Below are 22,097 nucleotides of genomic sequence, written 5' to 3'. Positions count from 1 at the left end.
TTGAATTTCGGGTTCGCGGTGGTGACCAATCAATCCAAGTGTGCCGTGCCGTATCGTGTGAAGGTGAAGAAGGGGGAGTCGGAGCGATAGTTTGACCGGGAGCAAGACGAACGAGAACCTACAAGTATTTAGAATTACATTTCATGTTTTTCAAACAACTAGCTGTAATTTTTGCGCGGTGAGGAACCGCAGCAAGCGTGTGGAAATACAGGCATGACGGATTCCGGACGGCGGCGATGATTCGCAGAGTGAGTTGATCTTAGCCGAAAACAGAGAATTGCACGTGTGTGATATTTGAGTTTTGATTCGGGGAGTGGGGCGACGGCGATGGTCCACCCTTGCCGAGGATCATCCAAGCAACTCGGGCAACGGGTGTGTCCATTTCGCAAGTCTTTATTCTTGGAAGCAGGCTACTGCGATGGAGGAGAAAAAAAAAACAATAGCAAAAAACCATAAATCACAATTTAGTTCGGGGGGTCTCTCAATGAGAGCGAATCTTACTTGTACTGGCTGTTGAACAGTGTTTTGAACTTTAAAAAATCCTGTCAAGGCAGTGAAGGCCGTTCCACTGAGTGTGTCCAGTGCGATGGTCAGTTTCGGAATGAAGAAGAAGGTCTTCAAGGCCTATGTCATATCTGCGACGACATCTTCTCCCCCTATGTGGGACTCGGATTCGTTCGTAATCCCCCTCGTACGTATTATAACCAAGAAGGACATGCATTAGGGTGTCCCGAAGTTGCTCATTGCCAAACAGTGTTACAGGCTCACCCTTCAAATGGTAGCTAAGGTTGTGAGAAGAAATCTCCTGTATGTTTGTAACTTTGTAACCTTCAAAGTCACTTTCAAAAGTTGCTGTCATACAAAAGTTTGATACTAACATCATTAACTACCATTTGGAAGATAAACTTTCAAGATTCCTGACTATGTACAGCTTTGGAACACCCTAATCTGCATGCAAATCGAACTGGACAACCGGGGGACCGACCGTCGTCGTCTTGTTGATGTTGACGGAGGTTACCTCCTCCACCCGGGGTTTCTCCAACAACCGTGTTCGTGTCCATCGACTTCCAAAATTATTCGCACTTTCGTGTCATGTATGTGCTCTTCTCCGCCAAGTGTACTCTAGAACCCAGTTCAGAGTATCCTTGTGTAGGTGAATGCAAACTCAAGAACTAAGGACCAACAACAACAACAACAACAGCAACAATCTTCAAAGCAAACACAAAGTCGTCGTCGTCCGCCGCACGTATGGAGATGCGGAGATGATGATGAGATGGTCAGTTCATACATGGATGAAGTGCAAGCGCATTTCGTAGGTACACAAATAACAGCACATACATACTTGGATCTGTGTTGTGTTGTGCAGTGCATGCAAAATGGATAGATTGCACACAGCAGGCCTCGCCGCCGCGTGGCTTGACTATGGAAGTTGTTTTATTCGACTTGCGCTCGCAGTAGGCCAGAATGGGAAGGAAGATTCGCATGCACGAAGACGGCCGGCGGCGCGGCGGGCGCCTGTGATCGTTCTGTGCAGTAGTGTCCCGATGGGAAGTTTTAAACAATCAGCTCAGTAGTAGGCCTTTGAGATAGTGGTGAATGGGAACACGGTACTGCACTGGACGTCGCGGTTGCTAAGATATTTTTTGTCAAGACTTTGACGTTTTGTGACCTTGTTGTTTATGATTCGGAGTTACAGAGTTCCATAACCTTTCGGACCTAGAAGAATTTCGCTAGGTGGATTGATTTAGTTCAAAATTTGGGATTCGCGAGCGTGGGAAAGTGTGCGGATTTTTGACTTGATGACGGCACAGGAATCCCAGGAATCTATCTAAGTTTCTCCGCTAATTTGTTCCAGGACTCATCCAGGAGGTACTTGAGGGATTTCCAGGGACTTCTTGATGAGATTTTTCCGCGGATTTATTTAGGATTCATTCAGAAGTTTCTTCTGGGGTTCTTCCAGGAGTTTCTTCTGAGATTCCTAAAGAGGTTCCATCTGGGATCCCTTCAAGAGCTCTTACCAAGATTCCTCCAGGAAGTACTAACGAGATTTTTCCAGAGATTTCCTGGTTTCCTTCTGAGAATATTTTAGGAAATCCTGTTTCTTTTTCGAAAATTTCTTTGAAGTTTCTCTATAAATTAATTCCGAAATCCCTCTAGAATTATTCCTTGCAAGATTTCCCCTGCGCTTTTACCCGAGATTCTTCCAGGATGTCTTCGTGGTTTCTTCACATTTCTTTTCTAGAATCCCTCTAGGATTTCCTTCTGTGATTCCTCAGGGAGCTATATCTGAGATTCTTTCTGGGGTTTCTTCTAAACTTCTCTCTGAAGTCATTCTGAGATTCTACTGAGATTCCCAATAGGTTACATCTCAGGAACTCCTACCATGATTCCTTCTGGGACTTCATGGTACTTTTTCCGGGATTTCTCATAGAGTTCCGGGAATCCTCCAGGTATTACATCCGAGGATCTCTTAATAGCTTCTGAGGAAATCCCATGAAAAATCCTGTAGGCACTTTATGAAGAATGCTATGAACAAAAACTGCAGGAGGGATCTCTCAAGATTCTTCCTGATAAACTCTTGAAGGATTTCCATTAGAAGCATCTGAAAAAATTTCAGAATGAGCTTCCAGAGGAATTCCGGAAGGATTTGTAGGACCTCCATGAAAGGATTGAGAGGGATACAGAGAAAGCGAGACACAGGGCATATATCATTGACAGCGGTGATGCGCTACCGGTAAACAAAGCAAACGATCATGAATCATGATGAAATGAAACGCCAGTCTTGTAAAGTATTTTGCACGAGTAGGTTGAATCATTTGCATCCTTCCTCGAAATAGAGTTTCGGCAAGCAGAATCGGTTGACCCGGATTGCCACGGTGTCTGTCCTAACACGACACTCCAAACGGAACTCTTGAAGGAAATCAGAAAAGAGTTACTAGATGAATACTGTCAAGAGTTCCCGAAGAACTTTTGGAAGCAGTTTCTTAAAGAATTCCAGAAGAAGTTTCCGGAATAAGTTCCAAGAAAAAGTCCAGAAAGAGTTCCAAAAGGAATCCCGGAAGAAGTTTCCGTAGAAATGCACGATGGAGTTTCGGAAGAAATTCAAGAAACAATTCTTGACAGAAGCGCGGGAAAAGATCCACCCGAAGAAATCCCGGAAGGAGTTCCAGAATGAATCCGGGAAGAATCCTGGAAGAGGTCGTTGGAGAAATCTCGGAAGGAATTCCTGAAGCAATCGCAGAAGTACCTCTTTCAAAAATCCTGGAAGTAACTCCAGGAAAAATCACAATGAGATTTCGGGAAAAATACCGAAAGAAGTTCTTGTGGGATTCCTGAGAGAATCTCATAAATAATTCCCGAAGAAATCCCAGTAGCAGCTCCGGGAAGAGAAAACAACTCCAAGGATTATTTTCGAAATTTCACAAAGGTTTTTTTCCAGGAACTCTGGGATTCGAACAAGAATTCCTTCTGGAATAGGCTCCTAAAGGCCTATCTCAATTTCTGCATAATTCGATCAAGTATTGATTAAAACGACACGTTTACTCATTTTTTAAGTATCCCTATTAGGTAAAGCCCATAAAATATATTTTCAAAAATTTTAAGAATTTTTGCAACACTCCTTGTTTAGCACTCAATTTTGGGTAAATTTTGTTTACCGTGTATGTCAAACAGGAACATTAAATGTTGTCAAAAGTGAGCCAATGTCTTTTGCAACACGCTGTTTCACTTTCGTTACGTCAAGGTTGACCTCGTATGTCAAACAAGACCTGCTCATCAATATTTTATTTTCGAGTTTATTAACTATTCTGTCACTGTTTAAGTTCGGAAAAAATACCATTGAGATCAGAAAAGCATGCTCCTTCGTATTATGCAGAAAAACAGGGAAATATTTTTCATTTTAGGACCCTATTCTTCCAGAAATTCCTCCAGCAATACGTACATGAATTGTGTAAAGATTCCCTTGGGTTTGCTTCCGGGATTCATCTTAGGGTACCTTCAGGAACTGCTACAGGGATTCCTCTAGGAGTTTGCCCCAAGAACTCTTAATAGGATTCCTTCAGGATTTCCTCCTGCAATTCTTCATAAGATTCCACCAGAGAATTCTCCAGTACTCCCTCCAGGGGTTCTTCCAGGAATTCCTCCATGAATTTCTTCAGAAATTTCTCTAGGAATTCCTCTAGGAATTCTTCTAAACAGTCCTTCAGGAATTCCTCTAGAGTTTTCCAGAAGTTCCCCTAGACATTCCTCTAGGGATTCTTCCAGGCATGCAGAATTTGTTCAGGGAATATCCAGGGAACTCTCTAGGGATTCCTCCAGGCGTTCCTTCAGGAATCCCTTCAGGATTTTTCCTGGAATTTCTACTGCGATTTCTTCAGTACTTTCTCTGGGGATTTCTTAAGAAAATCTTCCCTGGATTTCTCAAGGGATTCCCTCAGTAATTGCTTGATTAGATGAGAGACGAACCAACCAAGGGCTGAAATTCTCTATAATATAGAAAAGCCAATCAACCAATCAGGAATCGCGTTATGGATTCCTTCAGGAACTCCTTCAAGAACTCCTCCAGAGATTCTTCCAGGAATTGTGCCAGGAATTCCTCCAACGGTTCTCCCATGTATTTCTCCAGAGGTTTCTCCAGTATTTTTTCCAGAGATTCCTCCAGGCAGTCTTGTGCATTATCATCATCATAACCCGAAAAAGCCGCAACATCAACATTGCTCTTCTTTCTCCATCAACGCCACAGCCGAACGTCTCTACACAGCAAAAAAATTCTTGTGATATCACATCATTTTCGCTGCACATCAGTCGCGTCGTAGAAGTGATGTAAACAATTACATCATTTTCATGCAACAAATTAGCTGCCGCTGCTTGAGAGTGGGTCTGGCAATCGCTAGAACCGGATCTATAGATGAATCATATATAAGTAAAATATTGGCATGGATTCGTACACTGATCCGTTGATTGTGAGGCATATCCCTTACCTCTCGACTATTTTACCGAGTTAGAAGGAAGTTGATAAATATGATACTGCTTCTAGGTTTCTGCTGGAATGGGTTTGTTGATACTTTCCGGTGCCAACCAGGGTGTGCATGGAGAGTGTGATAATTGTTGGAAAACGATGTAACCGAGTGAAATTACGTTCGAAAATGAATACATCACCAGAAATTACGCGCCTGGATATTACAAAATTATTTGCTGTGTATGTTGCTAACGAACACATTCGAGACGAACGCATTGATACGGTGGCTGCCGCCACCACGCTCTTTCTTTACAAATCTCCTGAGCAACCGAACGCATGTTAACAGTCGTTCCGACGCAGAGCTATGTCACTCACTGCTGGGTGACTCTCATCTGAAAGGGCCAGGATGAATGTCAATTTGTTAAGTCGTATTGCATAGCGCAACAAACACAAACACAGCACGCCCTATGAATATGAATTCAAGGCGTAGAACAAAAACTCGCTTCGGTGTTTCTTCGTGTGGTTCGAAAACAAGAGACGATCGCTGCTGTTGGATGTGGTTGACTCTGCATTGAACGAGGGTTGGCTTGAGTGGCTTTTGCGTGAATCGATTATGTTTTGATGGACTGCGTTTTTCATATGAAGTGATGGTTAAAGCGAGTGTCGTTCGACATTAACCATCCTGAAACTGCACAACTCTGCCTTCAGGCATTGCTTCGGGGATTTCTCCAGGAAATCCTACAGTAAATCCTTCAAGATTTCCTCCAGGATATCTTCAAGGGTTTTCTTCATAAATTTATCCAGAAATTCCCCTGGGCATTTTCCCAGGGGATCCTGGGATCGCAGGGATCTCTAGATGTTTTTATGAAGGATTCCCTGAAATAATTTCTTAAGATGGAGGAATTTCTTGTAGATTTCTTTGAAGATAGGCATCCCTAGACAAATTTCTTTCCAAAGAAATCATTCGAGCAATTTCACTATCAGAACTTTTATGAAGGAAAATCTGAAGTAATTTTTGGAGGAATTCCTTAAAGAAACCCCACGGGCCCCCACAATCCTTAATCCGGGCCTGTATGCAGGATTTACTTGAAGATTATCAATGAAACATATTTTTGAAGTTACCATTGGAATATTCTTTGAAAGTAATCCATGAAATAATTTCTAAACCAATTTATGGTAGACTTGCTAAAGTAGTTTACTGGAAAACCTTGTTATAAAAAGGCACTAAATGTTGCTGATTGACAAATTGAGAGATGAAACTTGTGAAAAAAATCGCGTTCTGGTGGGATTTGAATCCACGACTCCGTATTCGCTAGACCGGCGCTTTAACCAACTAAGCCACAGAACAGGTATTATGTATCATACAAATGTATGAGCAAATCTGGTAAAACGCCACTGAAGGGCAACATGCACCATTGTATCCTTGTTTGCGTCGTCGGCGCAGTTGGTCGTTAGAGCTCTCCACGCATAAGGTACACCGGGACAAGATGAAACGCGAAGTTTTGAAATAGATTTCAATAAAATTTATAAATTCATCCTTCGCTAAAAGATTGTTTGAATCAAGGACTATGTGGTATGTCAACCAAATTGTTGATAATGAATAGAGAACATCATGTGATCCCGCCGTACCTTACTAATTAGACATCAGCAATACACTGCTTGGTGAATAGATATGCGTAGTGCGAAAGTAACAGTAAGTCTCTGCTTCGCTCTCACTTGTAGCTAGTGGGCACCAACGCGAGTGTGTTGTGGAAAAATAGTTCGTGAAAAAGGAATATTCACGGTGTGGCTTCGAAGTCAGCTTGGCTCTCTCTTCCGCAGAATCATTATCTGTTCTGTGGCTTAGTTAGTCAGAGCGTCGGTCTATCGAATACGGAGTCGTGGGTTCGAATCCCACCAGAACGCGATTTTTCCACAAATTTAATTTATTAATTCGTCGAAAAGCAATATTTCGTGCCTTCTTATTACAAGTTTTTCCAGTACACCAGCAAATCTGGTAAAATACCAGTAAAAGGCAATATGTACCATTGATTGTACTAAAGGAGTTCCTGGAAATATTTTTGGAGGAAATTCAAGAGTCTGAAGTTATCCCTGGAGGAATTTTTACCCCAAGTAGGATGTTAGGGTCAATATTACTCACACAGGCTCGCTAAATGTACACAACGTTATCGTGGTGTGCCTAGCATAACATCTTAGGAGGGTTAGAGAAATTCCTAGACGTTTTTGTTAAAGAATCTCTAAAAACCTCATGAATTTCTGAAGGAAATCAAAAAAGAACTTCTGAAGAAGTCCCTGGAAGAATTTCTTGAATAATTCTTCTAAGTTTTTTGAGGAACCCGTGGAAGATTTTCCAAATCAATCCTAGGAGGGATTTCTGCTAGATTCCTCCTTGAAGAAATTACAGAGAAAATGCAGGGAAGGTTTCCTAAAGTTATCCTTGAAGAAATTTCCGTAAAATAAAACTGTATAAAAAATTTGAATGAAAAAAAAAATGATTGAAGGAATTTCCAAAACAACCCCACGAATATTTTCCGAAAGAATCTCCGGAGGAATTCCTGAATAAATCGTTGGAGAAAATTTCCGAATAAATTATTTGTTTTTGGAAAACAGCCATGGAAGAAAAAAATCCTGGAGAGATTTCGATCCATACATCTGAAGAGATCTCTGGAAAACTTCCGGGAAGCCTCTCAGAAAAAAAAAATATGGAGAAATACATATAGGATTTTTTTTATAATCCTTCAAAGAAATTACATAGATAGAAGTTTCCTCATGAAATCTTTAAAAAACTCTAGAAAAATTACCTGTAAAATTTCTAAAGGAAACGCCTAAGAAGTTTCTAAGGAACCCCACATTCCAAATGTTTCCTTGGTGAAGTTTTTGAATCAATCCGTAGAGGAAGTAGCGGGTGAATTTCTGGAAGAATTTCTGATAAAAGAAATTGAAAGATTTGCTCAAGGAATCCTAGAAGGATTTTCTGAATAATAATCCATGCAATCTTCCATGAAGCAATCCATACAAACATTCAGAAATTCAATGAAAAAATAATAGACTCAAAAATAAAAATGTTCCGATATTGCTCTAATTCGGTGAGAATAATCTCTACCAAAAATAATTAGACCCTTATTTTTTTTGGTTGTCCAAAATTTATTATTATTTATTATTATCCATTTTTTTTTATTTTCAAAACGTCATATCTTTTGAACCAATGGACCGATTTGCAATGTTTTTTTCACGAATAAAAAGTTTATTAGTTCTAAATTTAAGAAAAAAAATCGCTAAAAAAAATATTATTATTTCATACGCAAAAATCGTCAAAATATCAGTTTCAAATAAGGAGTTTCAGATAAGGAGGGTGTCATTCGCCGAACGATGCTGGAAATCATTATACTGGGCCCGTTTTATCCCCCTCACACTTATTTTCACCTTTTTTGGAAAAATCGTGGAGTGCAAAATAAATGATTTATTTGATTCTTATTTGTGTAAAAACTTCCGTATCGAATGGAGCTGGTTTGGCTCACCGCACGGCCTGAAAAATTGAAATATCTTCAAATAACCACGACATCCCCTAGTTCTTTAAAATGTCTTATGCATCTTCTCCCGAAATAAAACGCAATCCACAAGAGCAGGACCAACCCTATGTCAAACTCCCGATACTATGGAAGTTTTTACACAAATACGAGTTAAATAAAGCATTTATTTTGCACACCAGGCGCACGCAGAAAAATAAATTGTAAACACAATTAAATTATAGATCAAATCAACCGATTTTTCAGTTTACTATAGCGACAAACTGATTTTCAATTTGAACTGATTTGAACTTCCATTGTTTGATAATACAAATATTTTTATTTGTCGATATTTTTGACAGTTTGTTAAAACAAACAGAGCTTTGGTTGTTTCAACATAAAATAATGGATTGTTTCAAACGACTGCACTTTGGATACTAACAAAGAAGGAATGTGATGGTGTTGGTGACGGCAGCTCCTGCGGCGGCTCGGAAACCTATTTTTAGACACTCGGCAAGTGGGTGAGAACAAGAACGGATAAAAAAAAGACAAAAAGGTGAAACAGACCAAGTTTTTGTGGATGCTGTTTTGAGTACCTGCGCGTTATCCATCACGGCCAAAACGGCACTTGGAAGTTGAGGTGATGGATTTGCTACACTTTCCTCGTTGTGGCGATGTTGGGGTAAGAACTTTAAACATGTGTGAGTGCTTCCGGGCCATGTTTGTAGTCCCCATTTTGTAGAAACAAATGAAGTTTTTAACGTTATATGGAACTGTGGTAATTGATTGTTTTTATCGATAAACTCTAAGTAAGAGCAAAGAAATATAACTTAGGAATAAGTAAATTCTCAGTTCGAAAATCAACCAAGCGTTTTATTGCTTCAAACAAGCGTCATTTTTCTGCGTGCGGGAATAGATGAGGATTATCCTAAAAAGATGTGAGAAAGAGAGAACGGGGTTAAACGAGCCCAGTGCACTGATTTCCAGCATCGTGCGGCGAATAACACCCTCCTTATCTGAAACTATAGAGACTTTTACAGTTTGTGTCAAAAATTCATTCGAATCCATCCACTCCGAGCAGAGATATTGAATTTATTCGCGTTTTATACCTATTTTTTCCCACTGTGCAATGTTAGACCACAACGGCTATGTATTTTTTTTTATTTTTTTTTGACCGAAAGCTTAACTCTTTTTACGTAATTTATCAAAATATTAGAAATTTTCTTCAAGCCTTTTTGGAGAAGCATTTTTTTTTTAATTTTCAAGCCTGTTGCGCATATACGTATGGAATGATTGACCATGCGTCACCACCACTCTATAATACATAGCCGTTGATTTTATTTATTATTTATTGCCTATTAATTACTTGGAAGATTTTCTATAGCTATCCTTGAAGATAGTTTTGGAATTAATCGATGGAAGATGTTTAAAAAAACCTGTGCAGAAATTATTATCGGAATTTCTGGTGGAGTCCTTGGAAAAATTTCAAGAGAAGTTTCTTCAGGCATTTTCAAAGTAGGTTTTGGAAGATTAAAAAAAACAACATAGAAGAATTACTGGAGAAATGTGTGAAGAATGTTCTTTAGAAATCCCTACAGAAATTCTGAAGAAATTTCTAAAGTAATCAATGATTTTCTGAAGGAATCCCTCCATAAAATGTCCGAACGAATGTTTGAAAGGATCAAGGCAAGAATTACTGGATAAATTTCCGAAGGAACTTTTCAAACATTTTCTAAAAAATAAACAAGGAAGAGTTGTTCAATAGTTTTCCAAAGGAATCCTTTTGAAAATACATCAAGGGGAGTATCTGAAGAAATTCCTGGACGAAGTTGTAGGAGATTGTTGCAAGCTATGCGCGCGAGCGGCTGCCTTTTCAAAACTGTCACGCCCAAATAACAATGATAGCTGAATAACTTCAGCTTATTCAGCCAAGATTTTTTAAAATCAAGCTTAAGAGCGGTTTATTCAGCCGTTGTACAGCAAACATGTTTGTTGGGACGCGTTCTCTTTACTTCGCGTTGTTTAGTGTGCTCCAGGAGGAATCCTTGGAGGAATTCCTGAAAGATCTCGTGCAAGAATCCCTGAAAAACGCTCCTATATAGAGGAACTTCAGGAGAAACCACATAAGGAACTCGTGGATGAATCCGGGAGGGAACTTTTGGAGGAATCATTGATAGAACTTCTAGAGAAATCACAAAAAAAAATCAGATGGAATCACTGGACGAACATCATGGGGAACCCCTAGAGAAATTGCTGGAAGAGTTCCTTAAAGAACCCCTGAAGAAGTTCCTGGAAAAATCACTGCAGCAAAGAAAGGATATATCTCTCCAGCAATCCCTGAGAAATTTCCCTGAAGGTATTTTCGTAGGATTCCCTGGAGGAAGCCTTAAATGAAACACCTCACGGGTTTTCTAAAGAATTCTCTGAAGAAAGTTCTGAAAGAATGTGACCTTGAAGGAGTTCCTGTAAAAATCTCCTGCGGTTCCAGGAGAAATTCATCGAAGAATACCGGGGAAAATTATTGATGGAGATTTTAAGGAGAAATACATGAAAATTTTCTGGATAAATCAATGAAAGAAAAACTCCAGAAGATATCCCTGAAAGAGTTCCTGGAGGAGTTCCTGGAGAAATTCCAGACCGAATATCTGGAGAAACCTATTAATTAATAAATGGAGAAATCCCTGGAGGAGTTTCTGGAAAAATCCTTAAAGTAATTCCAAGAAAAATCCCTGAAGGAATTCCCAGAAAAATCCGCGAAGGAGTTCCTGGAGGATTCTGTGAAGAAATTTCTGGAGAAATCTTTCTAGCAAATAAGGAAGAAATCCCTGAAAAGTTCTAAGAGGAATCCCCGAAGAATTTCTGAAAGAATCCCTGATGAAATTCTTTAAGGAGTTTCTGGAAAAATATCTCCAGTAATTACAGGAGAAATTTCTTCAGCAACTTCAGGAGAAACTCCTCAAAGAAATACAGAAAAAAAAACCTCGGAAGAATACCGAGAAGGAATTCCTGAAGGAATCCTTGTGAGGTAGATTATGTTTTCCACAGGAGTTCTCTTGAAGAATGGAACTACTCTCTACGTTGGTTCTGACAATAATGGCTAGTGCTTTATTCATAATATTTCTTAGACTTTCTTAATTGCTAACATCGTAGCAGCATGGCATGTCAGTGTTGTCAAGAATACTGGAATATACCACACCTGAAAAAAATCCTGGAGAAACCCTTGAAGCACTTTCTGGAGCATCCTTGAAAAAACTCCTGTAGACATCTCTGAAGGAGTTTCTGGAGGAGTCCCTCAAGAAATTCCAGAAATAAAACACCAAGGGCCTCCAGGCAAAAAATTCTAAAGAAATTCCTTGAAAAATCCTTCAAGTCATTCCTGGAAGAACGAGTCATTGAAGGAGCTGCAGGACAAATGCGAAAAGTAGCTCCTGGAGGAATCCTTGAAGGAGGAATCCCTCAAAGAATCCCAGGAAAAATCTCTGAAAAAATCATTGAGAAATTTAAACAGAAATTTCTCGAAGAATCCACGAAAAATCCCTGAAATTATTCTCAAATTAAATATGGACGGTTTTTCTGGAGCAATCTCTGCAAAAGTGTCTGGAGAAATTCCTTAAGGAATTCCAGAAGAAATCTGTCAAGAAAATCAAGGGTACTGAAGAAACTCCTGAAGTAATCTTAGAAATTCCTAATCCTAAAAATTCTTAATCTCAAATAAATTCCTCAAAGAATTCCAGAAGAAATCTTTTGAGAAATTCCTAGAAAAAAATCCTGGATGAATCCCTGAAGAAAATCCAGAAGCAATCTTTCAAGAAACTTCTGGTAGAATCCATGAAAAAATATAAGAAGAATCCCGGATTTATGGAGGAAACCATGAAGACATTTCTGGATGAACCCTTACGGTATTCCTAGAGGAATTCAAGAAGAAAATCTTGGTTAATTCACTGAAGAACTTTCTCAATCAATCCCTGATGGAATTCCTGCAGGAATAAATGAGGAACTTTTTGGAGGAATCTCTGAGTGAACTCCAGGGGAAACCCCTGACGGAGCTTTTAAAGGAATCTCTGAAGGAACTCGTTGATGAATCCGTGAAGAAATCCCTGAAGGAGAACCCGAAGAAATTTATGCAAAGAAGTTCCTGGAAAAATCCCTGAAGGAGTTCCTGGAGGAATATTTGAAGGAATATCTGAAGAAATCTCTCCAGCAGTTTCAAGAAAAATCTCTAAAGAAATTCCTAAACAATCTCTGAAAGTAATTCTGGAGAAATCCCTGAAGGAGTTCCTGGAAAAATCATTCCAGCAATAACAGGTGAAATTCCTCCAGCAATTACAGGAGGAATCTCTTAAAGATTGCGAGGAAAAATCCCTGAGGGATTTCAAAAAAGAAATATCTGTAGCACTTTCTTGAGGGATTTCTCTAGGAGTTTTAACAAGGATTCATTTGGAGCTCAAGAAGAAGTTCCAGAGTGAATTTGAGAACAAATCTTTGAAGAAGTTCCTGGAGGAATTTTTGAAGGAGAAATCTCTCAAAGAATTTCAGGGAAAACCCCTGAAGAAATTTCCAGAGGAAGTCCAAAAGAAACTCATGTAGGAATCCACGCAATATCCTGGTGTGATGGTTAGAACACTTGACTATCACGCCGAGGACCTGGGATCGAATCCCACTCCCGACATACTCACAAAATGTGGGTTCTTCCTTCGGAAGGGAAGTAAAGCGTGGGTCCCGAGATGAACTAGCCTAGGGTTAAAAATCTCGTTAATACAGATAAAAAAAAATCCCTGAAATCATTTCTGGAGAAACCCCTCAAGGAATTCCAGAAGAAACTTACTAATAAAATCAAGAAGAAATCTTTGAAGAAATTGCTGGAGGAATCTCAGGAAAAAGTTACTGAAAGAATCCCTGATGGAATGACTGCCTGGAGAAATCCCTCAAGATACTTTAAGAGAAATTCGTCAAATAATTTCTGGAGAAATCTTTTAAGGAATTCCTAGAAAAAATCCTGGATTTAGGGATTTTGAAGTAACTGCTGGAAGAATGTTTAAGCTTTGCAGCCTTGAAAGGATCACCGATATTCCTTACGTGATGTACCACTCTCCAAGTGTGCTCCAAGTGAGTCGCCTCTATGAAGATTCTGTAGAATCCGCCCACTCTGCATGAACCTTTAACGACAACTCACGAAACAAACTCTTACTAGGCAGAACTACTCGCACGCAGCCACCGGGATCATAAAACCAAAATAAAAGGAATTAGGTTGATGACGGTTCTAAAAACCTCTACAAAACTATTGTCATCAAAATGTTACTTGGGAATGGGATCATCATGATTTGTTCATCTAAATTGTTTCCTTCAAGACACTTCCTCCTGTTCGGTTCATATGCATGCATACACCGTCAGAATGGGAGAATGAAGCCAGCAGCAGAAGTTCTCCCAACGAAAGGGAAAGAGTCGCGTGCGGTGGAAAGCGAAACGCTCCTCCTCCCCGCCGCATTTTAAGACGTTTGCTTTCTTCTTGTTCTTCGTGGAGTGGGATCAGGGATGGGGTGGCTTTCGCCTTGGTATCCTGGCGCGCGCGTGCCACACTAGTTATTGGGTCCTAACGGCCTACTACTAGCTACGTTGCTGCATGTGGGTGGGTGGCTCGCCACGGGCTGCTGCGATTCTGCAACGATGACCATCTCGGGTCGGGATGGGAGGCAGTTATCTAGCAGTGTTGGCAGCGCAGCCAGCCATGCGAATACGAAGGCAATCCAGGAAGAGTCGTTTGTTGTTTTTTTATTACCTCATCTGCATCGACTCCGCTCCGCGAATATTGCACATTAGTTCTGCGTGCAGTGCATTCATAGGCTGCTGGATAGAGACGGATGGATGAGCGAATCGGCGCAAAAAAGTTTGCCTGCTCTAGAAGCGGCTGGTAAAAGTGTGCGCGCAAGTAAAAAGTAGTAATGTTTATTTAATTTATTTGAATCTCGCGCGGCTGGGAGTAGTTACTGCGACTTAAAAATGGTACGTCGACGGGTGGACGACGGCATTGAAAATAATAAAATTGGATAGAATAATGCCGTGGCGAGGAGTGTGTTGTTGGTTGCCGGTGTGTGAATCGACTAGAAACTTGGTTACTTGGATTTAGATTTCATTTCGATGAAAATTAATTTTAATCTCAAATTTTAAATCTGGTGACTGTCATAAATTTAAATAATCTATATTGCAAAGTTATCTAGCATAATAATCTCGATCTACTTACTACATTAGTTTAAAAATGGCTATTTCAGACATTACCTATTAATCATTACGATAGCCAATGATTATATCGGACTAAAGTAGATAAGTTTTTGAGTTATAATATAGCTGCCACTTATTATTATGAATAATTTATTTCGGGTTCGGATTTTTCATCTATTGAAGATTGATTTCCACTCTGGCAACAATTTTCCTCCCGTTCCGACGTTCCACAAGGTTCCGGGTGGCAAAACACGTTACAATTACCCATCCTCATGTCGCCGCCACAATTGCAAACTTTCTTGTGCATCCCATTTCGCATCGTTCCGTTCGGATTTTCCCCGGCTGTGTTTTCCGTTTTCATCTTGAACGCACTATTCGCGCTCCGCTCACCTACCAGAACCTTTCCACACCTTTCTCTTTTGTTTCGTTTCCGAAATTTTCTTCCTTCCCTGTCCCCAGCAAGTCCCCGCAGCGCATCAGGGTCCTCGTTTTTGGTAATGATCGAAGCAACCATCATCGAATCGACCGTGAATGCGTGCGTCGTGAATGCGTCCGCTCGGTTACCTGTGTTGGTGCGATGCACTAGGTACTAACTGCCCACTTCACTCGGACCGGGACGAAGATGACGGACGACGGTGACGGTCCAGGCCTCCTTTGCTCCCTCATGTTTCTTCTACCTCAGCTGTGAGGGTATGCGATATGGGATTTTTTCAAGACGATACGAAACGAAGCAATCCATGGCTGTGCGTTTCCAGTTCCGCACTCTGTGAAGTGACCGCAAATCGTCCTCCACTTGATCAACCCACCTAACTCGCTGCGCACCACGTCTTCTTGTACCAGTCGGATGACTCTCGAGAACCATTTTCAGGTTGCTATCTGACATCCTGATGATGTAACCCGCCCACCGTAGTCTCCCGATTTTCGTGGTGTTGACGATGGTTGGTTATCTCAGCAGGTGATGCAGTTCGCTTTCTCCATGTCCCGTCTTCCATCTGCACTCCACCGTAGATGGTGCACAGCACCTTCCGTTCGAAAACTCCAAGGGCGCGTTGAGCTTCTGCACGTAGAGTCCATGCTTCGTGACCATAGAGGACGACCGGTCTAATAAGCGTTTTGTAGATAGCTTCGTGTGACGGCAAACTTTGTTCGATCGTAGAGTTCTGCGGAGTCCAAAGTAAGCTCGATTTCCTGCCACAATGCCTCTCTGCTTGTGTCGTTTTCGGTGGTCACCAGTGAGCACAAGTACACGAATTCTTCCACCGCCTCGATTTCATCACCGTCGATAAAAATTCGTGGTGGCGGGCGCAATGAATCCTCCCTGGAGCTCTTTGGCATTATGTACTTTGTCTTCAAAACATTATTGAGTAATACGATTCGCCTGGCTTCATTCTTCACTCGAATATATATTTCCGCCATCGTCTCAAATTTACGAGATATAATATCAATATCATCAGCAAAACCAAGCAGCTGAACGGACTTCGTGAAAATCGTTTAACTCGTGTTTATCCCAGCTCTCCTTATTACACCTTCCAAAGCAACGCTAAACAGCAAGCGAAAGACGATCACTCGAGACTCGAGAGTGTCCTTGATACTCAAACTACGCAAATCACTCGACCCATCGTTACCTTGATCAATCGTATAAGTTTATCCAGGAATCCGTATTCGTGCAAAATCTGCCATAGATGTTCTCGATCGATTGTATCATACGCCGATTTGAAATCGATGAACAAGTGATGTGTGTTCACGTTGTATTCGTGGCATTTCTGTAACACTTGGCGGATGGCGAACATCTGGTCCGTTGTAGCGCGTTTACCCATGAATCCAGCCTGATATTGCCCCACGAACTCTTTTGCAATTGTTTATCATCACGGCGGCATAAAATTTGAGAGAGTATCTTGTGGGCAGCGCTCAGTAGTGTGATCGCGCGATAGTCCCCACAATCCAACTTGCCGCTTTTTTTGAAGATGGGATACACGATACCTTCCAACCATTCCTCCGGTAATTCTTCCTCCTCCCAAATCTTGGTAATGAACCGGGGTGTAGTGCTCTCACCAGTGTTTCTCCACCATATTTTAGAAGCTTTCTTGGTAGTTGATCTGCTCCAGCTGCTTTGTTGTCTGCACTTTACCTAGGGTATAACTTTTTTCACAGGTGTTGGATCACTTTGCGGTCTTCAACAAAGTTGTTTGGCATATAGTCACCTACAATAATACCAAAGGGTTGGATTTTTGAACGCTTATAGCGCCACCTAGCGGCAAAATTCGAAAACTTAAAATTTTTGCATACATTTGGCCAAGTTTTCCCATACAAACTTCAAGCGTTTTGAGCGCCCCCTTAGGCTCAACCGATTTTGCTCAAATTTTGAACGTAGCTTCTGGGAGTTCAAAACAACTGATTTAGGAGGTAAGACTTGATATTTTTCAAAATTTTTGTTTTTCATATAAGTGTGGGCCACCTTAATGTGCAAACATTAAAAGAGGGCGTAAAAAGTAGGAGTTTTGTGCAGAAATTGATAAATGATATCATGGCTAATTCCCCTTAAACCCCCTCGGTAGGTAGGTAATGCACATGAGACCCTCCACAATTACCGAAAACGCACCTGTAGCACCTCCAAAACCCGTCTGTATGCACAAGAAATCTCTGCAATGTTTTCTAAAACCCCCTCAGACACCTAAATACGCCCCTGAAACCTGACCCAAAAATCAATGTTTCCACATTCTCACAGTTCCGGTTTTCAAATTACCCGTATGATTCTTTTGCAGTTTTATGAACAACTGGAACACCAGGTCTACATTGAGAAACTGTTATTTCATTCTCCACTTGACTTGTGTTACAATTGTGGTGCAATATGGTACTTATACTAAAGGCAAATAACATTCATGCATCGAATGAAGCATGAATTTGGTGTGTGACGGTAGTGTGCATTATTAGCCATGACTATAGAGGCCCCAGGAACTTCCATGAGACCCCCTCAAACTCTTTGGAAACGCCCAGAGACCTCTAGGTACTCCTGAAACCCCTTTGGATCGTCTGAAGTGCCCCTGAAACCCCCTTATATGCCATTGCAACGAAAATAATAGTTTTTTTTTTATAATTCACGCCTCGCGGAGCACTGAATACAATATGGTTGAGTGGCAAAGTGTTTCTAATCTGGATTCACGGGCCACAAAAACTTCGCAAGAACCTCAGTGGCATTTTAGAGGGTCTCAGTGTCATTTCAGCTGTTCTCAAGGGGCTCCAAGCAAAGCTCCTCTCAGTTGTCATTCAGGGGTTCTCAGGGAGTTCCAGCGGATCGCAGAGGCGTTTCAGGTGGTCTAAGGGGTGTTTCAGAGGTTATCGAAAGGTTTCAACAAGGACTCCTGGCCCTGGGGTCTCGGAGGTTCACAACACCACTCTATTAAAATTATTGCTCGTTGAAATATAGAGTCCAAAAAGCATTCACATCTCCTCGGACTCTCGGTTCTTGCGAAATTAGCACAGCCACGGGAACCACTGAGCTTTGTAACACCAATTTATTGTATTAAGTGCTACTTGAGACGTCGAATCTAAAAGAAACATTCACACCTTCCCCTCGGACTTTCGATTCTTGCAAAATCATCATGGCCCGTCACCACAGCTTGAAAAACCACTGAGTTTTGCCACGCCACTGTATTGTAGTAATTTCTTGAGACGCAGAATCTGAATACATCAGATTATTTTTTTTTTTGTACGAGGCGTTTGTTTTGCTTTAACTCAGTAAAATTTGTACCAATTGACTTGATTTTTAATACACGGATAGTACTAATTTAAAACCCATTTTCACATTTTAATCGCACTTTCGGTAATGGAGAAATTAGCATGGCCCGTTGCCTCTGCTTGAGAACCACTGCACAGATTACTGTGTATAATACATGCAATGTATGTATAATGTATATGCTCCTTGAGACGTAGAATCAAAAAAAAAAAATCTCACACTCCTCTAGAACTTTCGGATCTTGAAAAGTTTGCGTGGCCCGTCATTCAGGATTGGGAACCACTAAATTTTGCAACTTTGCTGGTGGTAGTGCTCCTTCAGACAACAACAGTTTGAGAAACAACTTCAAACTTCCATTATACATCTGTATCACATGTTAAATATTCCCGAATACCAAGACCCCAGCTTACTCCCAGTTTACTCCCAAGGAGCGTAAATTGGGGGAGTGTTATTCGGGAATCAATGCATAAATGGAGGGCGTAAACTGAGTTTGGAGCAAATAAAGTGAGCGTAAGCTCTTTGAAACAACCTCTAAGCTACAAAAGAACCCCCTGAAACCCCCTGAAACCTCTTGAACCTTAAAGCGAAACTGGACGCATTTCCTCATTTTTTGGTTTTTGATTTTTTTTTTATTAAATAACGAAGCAATATTTTTCAAAATCGTTTTTTGAACACAGAAGAAGGGTTGAGCTATCTCCTGGATTTTTTTCAGGTGTAAAATTTTTACCAATTTTTCAAAAACCATATTTTTTTTTAAATTTCATTCAAAAATGGTTTCCTTAAAACTGAAAAACATTTTTCACCTGAAAAAAAATCAGGAGATATGTTGATCCTTCCTCGAACTGTGTACGAAAAACGAAAATAATGCTTCGTTATTTGATAAAAAAAAAACAAAAAACCAAAAAGTGAGGAAATGCTTTTAATTTCGCCTCAAGGCTGAAACCCACTTATGAAAAGGCTTAAAAACGCCCAGAAATCCCTTCAAATCCCCTGTTAACCCCTCCTAATACGCCTGAAACTCTTAAAAACCCCCTCTAACCCCCTGAAACATCCTGAAATTTCACTAAAAACTCCTTGAAAACACAACATTATTAAATACGAATCCTCCCACTTCCACCTGAACTCATCCCCATGCGTCGTTGCTTTTGTTACTGCATTATTTTATGTACAATTAGCAGAACTTTCATTCAAAATTGAACGAATTACTAAATCCCATGCTGCTGTGAAGCACATTTTTCGTTCACTCTTCGAGATATCGCACCATCGCAGATTGCACCGTTTGCCACACGAAGATCAAAGGTAGCAACTAAAAAACACTAATAGCCACCGGTGGATGCGAATCAAGAAGCTGGCTTTGCTTTCAATAGTAGCCTCAAACGCGGATCTATCGCACACGAAGTATCTTTTTCCACACCTTTATTAGACTCTCATTTGGTGCGAATGCCCGATGCTAAAGTATATTCAAGAACAACCGAAGCCGTAAGTATTCATCACTCGTCGGAGCAGGTTGAATCGAGGAATGCCAGTTTCTTTCTCCTTCGCTTGCTGCGAAATGAACGGAACAAACGCACAAACTTCCAGCCACAGAAACAAATGTATCTCAACATCTAGCGGGCGTAGCTTTATCTGTTTTCTCGCTCACTCTTTTTGGCTGAGTGAAAAAAGAGCGAGATAAAAGAGGGGGTAAGTGCTCTTTCTCCTTTTCTCTCTCGCGTTTGCTTACGAGAATGAGGGAGAAAAAAAGAAAAATCTGCGCACGCTAGAGATAGCCAAGGTATTTACATATTCTTAGGTAGTCTTAGATGTCAAAACTGGCTGAGCGACCATTATTTTTTCACCGTGAGAAATTCTGAAAACAAATCCCCCGCCTCCTCAAATTCCTTTGAAGTTTCGCTTCCTCTGCTTTTCTCCACAAACTAAACGTCATGCTCAACCTTACAATATATAAAAACCTTGGAGATAGCCACATGTAAGAGTGAGAACGCATGTTTTGCCTCACGGCGATAAACAAATCTACGCCGTCTTTTCCAGTAAATAGTCGCATTGTGATGCGGGATAATCAATCACTCTTGAACTCTTTGTGTAATCTCTTCCGTTCGTCGTTGGGGTAACTCGCTGCTGTTCTGTTCAGTGAGGAATCAATATTAATGGGATGCTGTATAATTTATTCCTCGCTACTTCAGTCTTTAAGGCTAGTTTCCAACTGGTGAGTGCCGTGCAAAAAGATAGGACAAGGAAAGGTCAAGTAATCTGCATTAAAATCACGTGATCAGTTCGCAGATGGCAAGTAAGGAAAAATGTAATGCCAGTAACGCTTCTCATGGAAATAAAATGGAGCTGTCACTTTTCCGCGCGGGAAAATAGTCCGTGCTATTATTCCCCAAACTGTTCTTCTTCTTCTTCTTGGCGTAACGTCCTCATTGGGACAAAGCCTGCTTCTCAGCTTAGTGTTCTATGAGCACTTCCACAGTTATCAACTGAGAGTTTCCTCTGCCAATGACCATTTTGCATGCGTATATCGTGTTGCAGGCACGAAGATACTCTATGCCCAAGGAAGTCAAGGAAATTTCCTTTACGAAAAGATCCTGGACCGACCGGGAATCGAACCCGTCACCCTCAGCATGATCATGCTGAATACCCGTGAGTTTACCGCCTCGGCTATATGGGCCCTGCTATATACTATATCAGTTGTCAAAATTACTTGCGAAAAAGCAGGAATTTTACTTGAGTGCTCTACTTGGGAACAGGAAACTTAGCTTGAGGCATGGATATTCATGAACGTTGTGGGGATCGATAATTTATATTTATGTGAACTAATTCATCCAGCCAAGCCCTGAAAAATGACGCGTGTTTGGAGCAGTTGCGATGAAAATCTCGGTCGCGTTGCATTGTTCGAAGGAAAAAGTGAAAAGTGACATGTGTTTGGGGCAGGTGCACATTGTCCTTCCTCGTGAAGTGATAAAAATGATAGTAACCAGTATTGCAGAAAATTGAAGGAGTTAAGGAGTGGTTGCGGTCATCCGACGACATGGAACTGGGTGAGATCATTCCGAGTTGTGTTTTTTCACATACTAGAAGAAATTGGGGTAATTAGCCAATGCGTTTTCATGAGGACTCCTGGAATCTGTAATATCTGCAAATTAATCTTGTAGTTCTGGTGCAGGCTTAATATTGAAGCGATAAAAATGTTAGAAGAAAGTGATTGCAGTTCACAACAATCATTGAGCTAATTTAAAATAATTGGCTTTATTACCTTAACGGCTTTCGATCACAGGTAACACATGGAACTACTCTTAGTAAAACACATATTTCGAAAATAGCTATCTAAGCTTGAAAGTTTTTAAAAAAGACAATTAAAAAAAGACAATTACACCGTCTTCGACCTTACGGGCCTCTACAGACTGAACAGTACAAACATTTGACAACGGACAACACATCTAAGGGGTCGTACACAAATTACGTCACGCTATCAGGGGGGAGGGGGTTTGCAGAACGTGACCACCCATACAAAAATATTGATGTCCCATACAAAAAGTGTGACATAGGGGGGAGGGGGATTGAAAATTGTCGATTTTTGCCTCACATAATTTGTGTATTACCCCTAACACCCAGTGGCCCAGTGGAGAATTTTCCGTTTGACGAAAATTTTTCCCCGGCTGGAGCGGGAATCGAACCCACATCCCGA

The 22,097-nt window shown here is 40.8% G+C and overlaps 1 long non-coding RNA gene across 1 annotated transcript; it reads right to left on the bottom strand.

Annotated features, from left to right (window-relative positions):
• Positions 1-312: 312 nt before the first annotated feature.
• LOC115256410 (uncharacterized) lies at positions 313-21,867 on the bottom strand. Its single transcript, XR_003892609.2, has 2 exons — positions 502-21,867; positions 313-413 (listed from the first exon to the last, which is right to left on the bottom strand). It is a non-coding gene; the product is annotated as an uncharacterized LOC115256410 (long non-coding RNA).
• Between the last annotated feature and the right edge of the window lie 230 nt (positions 21,868-22,097).

The sequence above is a fragment of the Aedes albopictus genome, chromosome 1 (genome assembly GCF_035046485.1).
Source record: "Aedes albopictus strain Foshan chromosome 1, AalbF5, whole genome shotgun sequence".
In the NCBI taxonomy this organism is placed as follows: domain Eukaryota; kingdom Metazoa; phylum Arthropoda; class Insecta; order Diptera; family Culicidae; genus Aedes; species Aedes albopictus.
This window is presented reverse-complemented; position numbering and strand designations above follow the sequence as displayed.